Source organism: Petromyzon marinus (assembly GCF_048934315.1).
Source record: "Petromyzon marinus isolate PM22_M1 ecotype Great Lakes invasive population chromosome 68 unlocalized genomic scaffold, UKy_Petmar_22M1.pri1.0 chr68_unloc.4, whole genome shotgun sequence".
Classification (NCBI taxonomy): domain Eukaryota; kingdom Metazoa; phylum Chordata; class Hyperoartia; order Petromyzontiformes; family Petromyzontidae; genus Petromyzon; species Petromyzon marinus.
In genome coordinates, this window is record NW_027422600.1 from 51361 (window position 1) to 61215 (window position 9855).

The 9855-nt window shown below is 45.6% G+C and overlaps 1 long non-coding RNA gene across 2 annotated transcripts; it reads left to right on the top strand.

Annotated features, from left to right (window-relative positions):
* Positions 1-1917: 1917 nt before the first annotated feature.
* LOC142908067 (uncharacterized) lies at positions 1918-7679 on the top strand. 2 transcript variants are annotated; one of them, XR_012931569.1, is made up of 4 exons: positions 1918-2380; positions 3538-3650; positions 5396-5737; positions 6202-7679. It is a non-coding gene; the product is annotated as an uncharacterized LOC142908067 (long non-coding RNA). The 2 variants fall into 2 exon arrangements; XR_012931568.1 differs by lacking the exon at positions 1918-2380 and having other exon boundaries at positions 2766-3650.
* Positions 7680-9855: the final 2176 nt, after the last annotated feature.

The window sequence follows — 9855 nt, forward strand, 5'->3', positions numbered from 1 at the left end:
AAACTATGCTAATTATGCAAATTATGCATTTATGCTAATTATGCTCAGCTTCATTGTCTTGGGGTATTACCTAATGTAATAATGAAATGGAGTTGTAATTGTTTGAAGTTATGCAAGTGTATGTAATCATGCTAATTAGGCTTTGCTTCGTTGTCTATGGTGTATTATCAATCGTGATAATACAATGATGATCTAATTGAATGAAGTTATGCAAGTGTAGGTGATTATACTATTTAAGCTAGGCTTCGTTGTCTAGGGTGTATTATCAATCGTGATAATACAATGTTTCTCGCTTTAACTTTTACTGATTATGTTATATCTTACCACAGGAAACAGTTATTATAATTAATATTATTACTCATTAACTTATGAAGGCGCCGTTACCAAGGCGACACCACCGCAGGAAGGAGAGCTACGCCATGTACATCAGACTCTTCTATGTTAAGCAACTTAAATATGTAAAACAAACATAACACTATAATATGCGAACTCTTATGCTAGGAATGTCAACACAGTACTCCTGGAGATGTCCTCCTCATTGATCCATACATTTACCCCTCATTGGTTACGTTTGTTAAGCTGGGTAACGGAACAATCGGCTAATTCCTCAGAGTAAAGCGACCATACACAGCGATAGGAAAAATTCCTTAAAAATTAATGTGACAATATTCATACGAACAGCAATAAAGAAACATGTGCCTAAGGCAAAAGTAGTTTTCAATGAATTCATTTGGAAAGATTATGCAATTTACGAAATGCCCTGGAACAATAGTGTGCGGCAGTGTCTGTTTGCCCAATAGATGCGTATTGGGCAAACAGATGACGTCGCCGCAGTGATCTCACCGACGTCCGCTCTCTGTTCTCCCGCTACCAGTCCACAGACCCGTGCATGTGTGAGGCTCCACTCGTGGTGGTTCGATGGCCCTTGCCGCGACCATGCAACTTTAATATCAGGTCGCTGATATTATATATACACTCCTGTGTGTCTCTGTGTAGTACTGTACACTATATATACACTTCTGTGTGTGTAGTACTGTACACTATATATACACTTGTGTGTGTCTCTGTGTAGTACTGTACACTATATATACACTTATGTGTGTCTCTGTGTAGTGTGGGGGCTACCGTCCCCCGCCATCACTGAATTGTCGGGGCCGCTGCTCGCCGACTCCCCCGTTCCACTCACACCGCTACCCCCCGGCTGCTCCGTCAGGTCCAGACTAACGACCCCTAACGTCTCGCCCCCCTGTACCTCTGGGATGTAGACCGCGTTTGCATAGTTTAATTAGCGGCTCGTACGCTCCGCGCTTGCGATGCGTTACACTGTGCAAAGGCGGGGTGGGGCTGTAAGCGCGCTCACCAGTAAATCTCCGTCCCGCCCGTAAACAAACAGGCGCGGCGCGTGTTTCCCTCCCACCCGCGCTCCACGTGTGCCGACAATAACAAACACGCCCCTACCCTCTGCCCGTAAACAGACCAATCGCACACGAAGGGGTTGGAGCCGGGGGACGGGCGGGCGGGGTTTCTGCCGTGCGCGCGCCGCTGATTGGGGACGCTCGCTTGGCTCTGAGTTAAAGGTCCCGCTCAAACAGTCGCGCGAATACGCGCACGCTCGGCGCTCTAACTCGCTATCTCGCGACCAGACCCGTGTGCGGGTGCGTGACCGCGGCACCGCCACCCAGGTACGCGATCGCTAAGCACTATGGTGGGCAATCGTGCGGGCACGTAAACACCTCGAGGTGCAAGCATACACGTAGACACCCAGCGCACACTGCCCTCCACTTCTAGCTCCCAAAAGACCACGCAACACAGTTGTTTTTCCCCCCACTAGCGAATTTTATTTACCTGTGATGGTACGGTCAGTGGACGCTAACCTATCCCTCGGAGGTCTACGAGTCGATTTCCCCTACCGCTCGCCCCGCTCTCTATCCTGGATGTAAAACGGCTGAACTTACGCCTCTCTCACTCGTACTTACTTCTCCCCGATGTACTGACCGCTGTGAGGGAATGAGGCGACGAGCCTGCCGATGCTGGAGTACGTCTCACGGACGTCTCGGATGGCTGACTCTCCTGCTCCCGGGACCGCGATGATCTTGAACCAGAAGAACCCCCTTGCTACCCCGATCCCCCCCCCCTTTTTATCCTACCTACAACAAAGGAATATTTGCTCTTTCCGACCCTTGGGCTCCCGTCCAATCAGGGGCTCGGATTCTCCCGCCCTTTCGATGTCCGGATCCCAGCTCAGATGACGTCGCCGCAGTGATCTCACCGACGTCCGCTCTCTGTTCTCCCGCTACCAGTCCACTGACCCGTGCATGTGTGAGGCTCCACTCGCGGTGGTTCGATGGCCCTTGCCGCGACCATGCAACTTTAATATCAGGTCGCTGATATTATATATACACTCCTGTGTGTCTCTGTGTAGTACTGTACACTATATATACACTTCTGTGTGTCTCTGTGTAGTACTGTACACTATATATACACTTCTGTGTGTGTAGTACTGTACACTATATACACTTCTGTGTGTCTCTGTGTAGTACTGTACACTATATATACACTCCTGTGTGTCTTTCTGTAGTACTGTACACTATATACACACTCCTGTGTGTCTCTGTGTAGTACTGTACACTATATATACACTCCTGTGTGTCTCTCTGTAGTACTGTACACTATATACACTCCTGTGTGTGTAGTACTGTACACTATATATACACTTCTGTGTGTGTAGTACTGTACACTATATATACACTTCTGTGTGTGTAGTACTGTACACTATATATACACTTCTGTGTGTCTCTGTGTAGTACTGTACACTATATATACACTTATGTGTGTCTCTGTGTAGTGTGGGGGCTACCGTCCCCCGCCATCACTGAATTGTCGGGGCCGCTGCTCACCGACTCCCCCGTTCCACTCACACCGCTACCCCCCGGCTGCTCCGTCAGGTCCAGACTAACGACCCCTAACGTCTCGCACCCCTGGAAAGTTTATGCAATTTACGAAATGCCCTGGAACAATAGTGTGCGGCAGTGTCTGTTTGCCTAATAGATGCACATCAATTGGCTAATGGGCTTGAATTGATTTGTGGGCAAGATTCCATCATCAAAAGAAATAAATCTCAACACAATAGTATTCCTGTGAGTGTGTAGAGTCGTAACGTAGATGTTCATAAATGTTAGTTTCCTCAATAGATTCATTGGTACAGTAAGGCAATTAATGAAACGAATGACCAATATACTTCTAAACGACCTTATTCATGCAGCTCAATGGACCCAAGAATGTTTTTCACGATCAGCTATTAGTTAACGCACCACATTGGGATGGCCATTTTCGAAACACAAGGAGAACTTTGGAGTAATCTTATTAGTCCCGATATGTGCGTTATGTGTGTCTGGGTGTATTTTCTTCTTAAGCAGACGTCAAGGCGCCTTGGCGTCTGGTTGTTCCGAAAATGCCTTGGTTCCCTGCTGGGCAATGAGTCGTGTGTGTGGGCGTGTCATACACATGGCGCTCTCTATCTCTTGGCGGCAACTGCAGGCCTCTCTGCTGCTGGATGACCGCTGAGTCGGCATGACGCTCGTCCCTGACGGTGCCCGATTGTGCTCGAAGCTCGTCTGCTGTTCGCCAGCTCCGACACACTTCCTCTCAAAGTGAGTATATTTTAAATCGGTAAAATATTGTGTGCATTCATTATCGTTTTATTATTACAACAAAGTAAAACACAAATGTCTTAAAAGTGATGACAAAGATGAGGAGTGGAGATGTCTAGTTTTGCAGGGGTTTGAGGTTCAATTTCAGTGGCCACCCCAGTTAATACCGCGGATGTAAAAGTCATCTGAGCAATATAGATTGTGGAGAAGCGACTTTTCCACCAATTGAAAAGCTCAACGAAGTGGCTTATTTCGTGGAAATGTAGATAAGCCAAATACTCTAAACTTGTGATGTTGATGTGGAGGGAAAAAAAACGGAAGACCTGGAGAAAAATCCATGCGACCACTGAGACAGACGTGGAAACTCCAAATATACAGGTGTCATGGTCGGGATCGAACCCAAATCCTTCTGCATACAAGGCGAGGGAGCAACATTTCACAACTGCGGCGCCAATTAAGATTGGACCTTGTGTATGTATACTCTTTGGTTTTTTCGGTAAAGTCACGTAGGTAGAAAAAGAAAACAAAATAAAAAAAATTCTCACGACGTTCGGATCGCAACACAAGCAATCGTCCTCAGGCGGAAAAAATAATCCAGAGTGGAACTGCTGATAGCGCGAGAGAGCTGTTACAACAAGTGGTTATATATGTGGCGATGGGCAAGCAAGCTGGGTCTGAGATGGAAAGCAATTCCATCCACGGACGCAAGCAAGTCAGTTGTGTTAATGGGGGAGATTTATTCTGCCTGAGGACGACCGTTTGTGTTGCGATCGAAACGTCGTGATATATTCTTCTTTGGTTCTTTCGGTAAAGTCACGTAGAATGAGAATAAAATAATAAATTGATAAAATAAAATAACACAATAATATTCTCACGACGTTTCGGCCACAACACAAGCGGCCTTCATCAGGTGAAGGGAGCGAGACTGTCTGGTAGGACATAGCACTTCATTGGCATGAAGTGCTATGAAATTGGGATTTCATTCCAGTGTATTATTTTCCTACTGCCAAAATTATTTCAGTACGATTTATTTACTTAATATGAAACAACTTTCCATGAATAATGAAAAAATAAAATAAGGTACATATAGTAATAAAAATACATTTACAATTGTAAATGTTGTACATTTAGGCTCCTACATAGCCCGCAACATTTACAATTAATGACACATTGTAAATTGTTAATGTTGGATGATAAAGGTTGACAATGATGGTGAATGGTGAAACGTTTAAACTAAACTATTGCATTTGCTATGGAACACCTTCCAAGCTATTCGCTACTTTTCAGAAGCAAACTGTTGACTAATGATAGCTGAACGTAGAAGCTTATCACGTTGAAATTCATAGCAGCCAAATAATCTAAACGCAAATTTGTAAATGTGTAAGGGTAACGTGAACAGCAAGAGAAGGTAGTTTCAATGGGAATGGAGCAGGCTTAATCGATAGTGGTGGTGAGTTTGACGACACATTTATATTCAAGAGATCTAACCCAAAAACCTCTATTATGGAAAACATTGGTCACGAAAGCTGACATGTTAAACGGAATAAAAACAAACATTTGAATCGAGTGTAAAATAAGTGTGCCCATTGATTTAATGATTATCAAATTAAATTTGCAATGCAGAGGTTTCGTTGATCAAATCTAGCGTACATTAGTGTAAATGTTTTTTTCACCTAAACGAAATAATTATTGTGCAGTCGTGCTTGTGATGTCACAGGGGATTTTCTAACCACGTGTCATGACAGGAAACCTGTAACAATGCGTCACGGCCGGAACTGATGACGTCACCACTGGGAGTGCTATAAGAACGCACGCTCGCACTTGGCACTCACACACGGACTTTGACAACACAAGCGGCAAGATGCTGATGCTACTGCTGCTGCTGTTGCAGTTCTGCATCAAATTTGTCCGGTTCCTCTTCTCCCTCTTCGTGGGCAACATATGCAAAGCTTCACATCTCATCCCCAAGCCACCATGCCCGAACCCTGGCACGGATTCACTGGCATGGACTTTGGTATTGCTCATGATTGGGTTGATGGTCATGACGGTTTTCATTCAGGTCATGAAGCGGCGTCATTGGAAACATGGTAAGTAGAAACATGCGGTGTGGGTGTATGGATCTTGATGTGAGGTTGTGAATCTCGATATATATCTGTCTGAAAGTGCGTGTGTATGTATTTGTGTGGGAGTGCGTGAAGTTTCGTGCTTTTATTTTTTTCATCACGTTTCCTTCGTTGATTAAAAATAAATTTGTAATAAGCGGAGTTGAAAAAAATTTAGCATAGCTGTAAACACATCTCATCATGTGCTGGTAACGTTACCCATTACATGCTTTAATTGTAAAGTTATCTTCTATATTACCCGCTGATAACTCAAGACACTTCAAATTTCAAATTTTATCGAGGGTAACTTTTCCACTGGTCTGTAAACAGACGTGGAGATATGTCAAATACAATACAGTTGCAAATAAAGTTATCACTACATTGCAGAGAAAGTACATTTTCTATTTCAGTCCCTTTCCTAATGATGATCCCTGTTTCACACTTTTCAGCCTTGTTAACGTTTGAAGTGCAAAACGCGATGCTTCGACAGCAGAACGAGAATCTGGGGCGGAGAAGATCGAAGCTGCACGAGGAAAACACGACGCTACGTGCAGGGATGGAGGTGACTCGTCAGGAGTTCGTGGCGATGCAAGCGGAGACGATGCTACAAGAGCGAGCGATGTGGCAACATGGGATGCTGCGTCAAGGAAATGAGAGGCTGCATTTGGAGAACGTGACGCTGCTTCGAAAGAAGGAGACCCTCCTTCAGGAGATTGAGACGCTTCGTCTTGCCACTGCCGCCGCCACCGCCGTTACCAATGCCACCCCCGCCAACACCGACACCAATGCCAAGGAAATCACCGCCACCGCCACTGCCACCAGCACCGCTATCAATGCCACCAACAGTACCGCCATGGCCAAGAAGAAAAAATCCAAATTTTCTTGGTTCAAAAAACATTTTCATTAATTTATGATGGGGGCAATTTTGGGAATAATTTAGTTTTTAAATTACCCATTTAAAAAGTCACACACACTTACACACAAAAACATCGACAACCTTCAGCATAAAATACCCATACAGGTGCTTTGTTTTCGTGGGGCCGTGTGATGGTTGAGGCCCCACCACTGAGTGAAACTCTTCAGGTTCATCCGACTGGGCATCTGCTCTCATTACGAGACACAGAGAGATACGGATATAGACATGGAGACAGTCAAGGAGACACACGGACACGGAGATGAAGACAAAGGTCTCCCTATAGCCTTGTTGTATATATTGTTTTGAAAAATAATAATAATAATAAAAAATACATTCTAAAATTGTAATTTTATCAAAATAAAATAGTTATTGAAGTATGCAAATATATTCAAATTATATAAATTAGGCTCGGCTTCGTTGTCTTGGGTGTATTACCAATACAATGATTTTCGCTTTAACTTTTACTGATAATGTTTTAGTGTTATTACGTCCGGTCTCAGAATTCAGAGCTCGCCACAGGATACAGTTCTTATAATTAAGATAATTACGCATGAACTGAGGAAGGAACCACTCAGACTCTTCTGTGTTAAGAAACTTTAATATCTAAAAACACTCTAATTTCCGAACACACTTAATGATCGAAATTGCCACCACAGTACTCCTGTATATGTCCTACTCATCGATCAATACAATTAACCCTCAATGGTTGCGTTGTTTAAACTGAGCAATAGAACAATAGGCTAACTCCTCACAGTAGCACGTCAATACACGACGATAGAAAAAGTCCTTAAAAATGACGGAACCGTGCTCAAGAAACATGTGGCCAATGGCAAAAGTGGACATCAATGAAATAATTTGAAAGATTAAGCAATTAACAGAATGTCTCTAAACAATAGTGTATGTTCGGCTGTGTAGGTTTGCCTAACAGATGCTTATCAATTGGCTAATGGCACATCAATTAATTCGCCGGCAATATTCTGTGATCAAAATAAATATCTCAAAACAATGGTATTCATGTGAGTGTGTAGATTCATAACATAGATTATTATAAATGTTTAGTGTGTCATCAACGAAGTCATTGGTAAGGTTACGCGATGAAGGAAACGAATGACTAAAATAATTTGAAATGACCCTATTCATGCAACTCAAGCGACAGAACAATGTTTGCACGATCAGCTAATAGTTAACACACCACCTTGAGATGGAAACCCTTTTAGAAACTTGGAACAATCTTATTCGTACCGATATGCGCGCAGTGTGTGTGTGGGAGGGCAGTCACCACGAGGTCCAATAATTATAGCGGACAGTATAGTTTGAGTTGTCCACCTACTATTACTGCTAACTGTGGTTCTTACGAATCAGTGGCTTCCGCGGTTCAGCATTCCTTGTACGGAAAATACCTCAAGTCCTCAGCAGGGGCGCCTGGTCGGGGTGTGTATGTGCATCGAACACACGGCGCTTTTGGCTGCACGCTTGCTCACACTGGCGCCCGTGCCTGTGCTGGCAGGGATGATGGATCCGACTCCGTCTGCATCGATGTGCGCGATAGTCCCATCACAAGATAGCGCTCAGAGATCGTCCACTGGGCTGGAGCGCGTCACTCCACACCCCCCCCCCTTGGCACCAGACACTGTTGATCCTTGAGCTTGACCTTTGCTCTCGGGTCAACCAGAGTGCCATGGCCTTTAGTAACCTCATTCCTATGGCCGGCACTCCAACACCCTGTACTGTAGGGCTGACTCTACACGCCAAGCGTGGTGCTATCTAGCGCTATCAATAAGCACTCAACGGGCACATCTAGGGCCAGTACAACACCCACTCCAATGTGGTGTCCGCGATGTCACTACATTAACCCCCCCCCCCCCTACGTAGCACTCAGGCATCCCCCCTCAACAAATGAACCAAACACCTTAGCGTACCTCAACAAATAAATACCACAACCCTTTCTATACAATATGTACAACTACATACAGAATAAACAGTAACTAACGGGCAAAGGGGATGTAAGAACAGAACGACAATAGGCAAAAACAGAGGAAGAGAGAGAAGGGAACACAGAGAAAAAAAAAACGCAGAAACACGCATAACCTCGGGACCCCTTCCAGCACCAGCATCTACCACCCTCACCATGTAACAACACCCGAAATCACAATAAAGGCCAGGCCTGCCGAGTGTGACAACCGACTGATGGTGTGGGAGCGTGTTTGTATGGGGATCACGAAAAGCGAGAGTCTTTGATCGAGTCCTTGTGGCCAGGCCCCGAGGGGAGGTGGGCTTACTCTGCCTGGGGGTCCCTGGGGGAATTTGAAAATATCCCATCGAAGTCATAGTCCTGTGCAAGCGCTCTACCATTCCATCCGTTTGTGGAAGGTGTGGTGATGTACGTACTTTCTTTGTTCCCAATAATTCACACACCTCCCGCAGCAATTTCGAAGAAAAAGTCTTACCCTGATCAGTCAGAAGATGCTCAGGGGCCCCCTTGTTCATCACATAGACATCGAGGATGCCTCGGTGATGGCTGCCACTGACTGGTTGGGAAGCGGCCAGGCTATTGGCCAGCGTGAAAAATATTCGACGCCCACTAGTAAATACTTATTGCAACGAGGGAAATGGACCAAGGATATCAAGAGCGACCAGCTCATTTATGCGGGAGACCTGAATGGATTTCAACCGTGGACAACAGGGTTTAGACGCGGGTTTCCGCTGCGTGCACTGCACACACCCCTTCAATAAATTAGCGACATCTTCCGCCATGCCATGCTAGAAGAAGTCGAGCTTAAGTGTGGCGAGTATCTAATGCACACCAAGGTGCAACAGTGGCTCGTGCACCGCCCAGATGACTTCACCCCGTAAGGCAGTAGGCACGACAATGTTGTAACGGCAATGCATGAGCAATCCGCCTCTGAGGATGACAGAGGCTACACCCCGTCGATCCCCACCCCAATCCGCCTCCTTCACATGGCGCCGTAACTTGAACAGGGCTGCGCCCTCATGCTCGAGGCGCCCCCATTCAGCATGGTCCAAGACAATGACAGCGTCACGCGCCACATGACTCTCGGCTTCCTCAGAGGTTTCAACCTCGACTGATGCCACAAGGGGAGGGGGCGAGTCCTTGGTAGGCGTCTTACAGTGCCACGAGCCCGAGTAAAACGTGCACCCATCGTTCGTGTGTCGGGTACCTTTGCGA